The sequence below is a fragment of the Labeo rohita genome, unplaced genomic scaffold, assembly GCF_022985175.1.
Source record: "Labeo rohita strain BAU-BD-2019 unplaced genomic scaffold, IGBB_LRoh.1.0 scaffold_2895, whole genome shotgun sequence".
NCBI lineage: Eukaryota > Metazoa > Chordata > Actinopteri > Cypriniformes > Cyprinidae > Labeo > Labeo rohita.
The window spans coordinates 1-2,035 of record NW_026129205.1 but is presented as its reverse complement, the minus strand read 5'-3'; the positions used below and the strand labels follow the sequence as shown (position 1 = coordinate 2,035).

The following is a 2,035-nucleotide window of genomic DNA, read 5'->3' as shown; positions in this document are numbered from 1 at the left end:
TGATGTAAGCTGGCTTGTGGTAAGAGATGGAAGACTAGGACCTGATTTTGAAACAATTTTTCTCCTTTTTTTTTTTTTAACCAGGGTAAAATCAGCCTGTGCTACCGTTAAACAACTGAGAGATAAACGGACCAAGTTTCACTGGAAGGGCAGATGAAGCTCCTTTAAGCTAATTATGCTTCAGCTTTAAGGATCGTTTAAAAAAGGAGCAACGCGTCTGACATAACAAAACAAGCTTCCTGCATTGGCCGGGAATCGGACCCGGGTCTCCGTGGCAGGCGAGGCGAGAATTCTACCACTGAACCACCAATGCTCAAGATGTTAAGAAAAATTATTGGGCAGCAGCATCGCCGTCACGGTGGGGGGGTGACAGCAACCAACGCTACATTTCAACAACTAAGAGATAACCAGAGCAAGTTTCATAGGCATTTGACCAATAGAAATGGATCTATTCCGTCTCTGAAAAATCGGGGGAGGGTGTTGGTCAGTATCAAAAATCTCAATCTTTTAAGAACTAAAGTGCGTCTCATCCTCATGGACTGCACCAGATTTTTCACTTCTTGTTGGGAGATGTTACCCTGCTCTTCCACCAATTCACTAGCATGTTCTGGAAGACGTCTGGGTGGGGGGACACAGGGTTACATGTGGTTTGACACTGGCACGATGATAAGCGGTCCTTCTGCGCCCGTAGCGCTGTCATAGGCATTTTTCATTACAGACAATGCAGTTTATCGGACATTCACGCAGGTCAGCAGTAACCCCAGACATGTTTCTTCTGGTGTTTTTCTGACTCGGTACAAAGGTCCGTTTACTGTCATCAGTTCTTTTAACCCTGACCCTTTCCTGTCTGCCAGCTGTAAAGGCTGCACTTTTCCACATGTGCTTGAGCAATCATTGCTTATAATTCACTGAACAAGCATGAAAATCATCGTTCAAAGCGTTTCCATGAATCATCTGTACAGTTAGTTGTGATTGGACAGTTATCTTCAACATGCAGCGTGCTGAAAGATATACTTTTTGGCTGAGTTTAAATATGCATACATGTATCGAATATGCTCGACTGCCTCAACTAGATGCGCAAGGTTGGAAATGCAGCTGGAGCTCCACAATTTCTAATTGTGCATTTACTTGGAATCAGGCTAACGAAGCCACGCTGAAAAACACGGACAGAATGGATAACAGGAGAGCTCTTCCTGGCAGACACAGATGGATCTCCCTTGAGCAAATTCAGATTAAAGCACATAACACACACAAAATGACATAGGAAGCTGCATTGGCCGGGAACCGAACCCGGGTCACCCGCGCGGGAGGCGAGAATTCTACCACTGAACCACCAATGCCCCAACTGTTACTGGGAGGTACGCAACAGTACCACTGAACCACCAATGCTCGTGGGGGTGTGCGTGAAATCGTTTGCCAGTAACATCGCCGTTACAAGGATAGCGAGCGATGCTAAATTTCAACAACTGAGAGCAAGTTTCATAGGCATTTGACGAATGGAAATAGATCTAGCTTGGCTCTGAAAAATCAGGGAGAGGGGGTTGGTCAATATCGAAAGTCTCAGTCCTTTAAGAACTAAAATGCGTCTCATCCTCATCAATGCCCCAACTGCTGCCGGGAGGTGCGCAAGGTTGGAAACACAGCTAGAGCTCCCTTAAGCAAAAGGGGCTCTAGATTGAAGGCTTGTCTGAAAGAACCACAGCCTGACGTAAAAGAGCGCAGTCGCTGCATTGGCCGGGAATCGGACCCGGGTCTCCCGCGTGGCAGGCGAGAATTCTACCACTGAACCACCAATGCCCCACAGGCCTGCTTCAATGCCCAAGGACAGAAATGCAGTTGGATCTCCTTTACCGGTGTTCTCAGCCGCTTTGGTGCATTTCTCGAAATCATCTTTAACAGTTGTAAGCCAGTAGGTTCTTTTCTTAAAACAGTTTGTTCAAACTACACCATGCAACGTATTACCCGCAAAAGCTTGCGACGTTCTCAAAATCCTCAGTTCATCACTCCCAAGTAAATTTTTATGTCAGTGAACACA

The 2,035-nt window shown here is 46.1% G+C and overlaps 2 non-coding genes across 2 annotated transcripts; both read right to left on the bottom strand.

The window, feature by feature from the left end:
• Nucleotides 1-1,269: 1,269 nt before the first annotated feature.
• On the bottom strand, nucleotides 1,270-1,340 carry trnag-ccc (transfer RNA glycine (anticodon CCC)). Its single transcript has one exon. It is a non-coding gene; the product is annotated as a tRNA-Gly (tRNA).
• Nucleotides 1,341-1,726: 386 nt separating this feature from the next.
• trnag-gcc (transfer RNA glycine (anticodon GCC)) lies at nucleotides 1,727-1,797 on the bottom strand. Its single transcript has one exon. It is a non-coding gene; the product is annotated as a tRNA-Gly (tRNA).
• Between the last annotated feature and the right edge of the window lie 238 nt (nucleotides 1,798-2,035).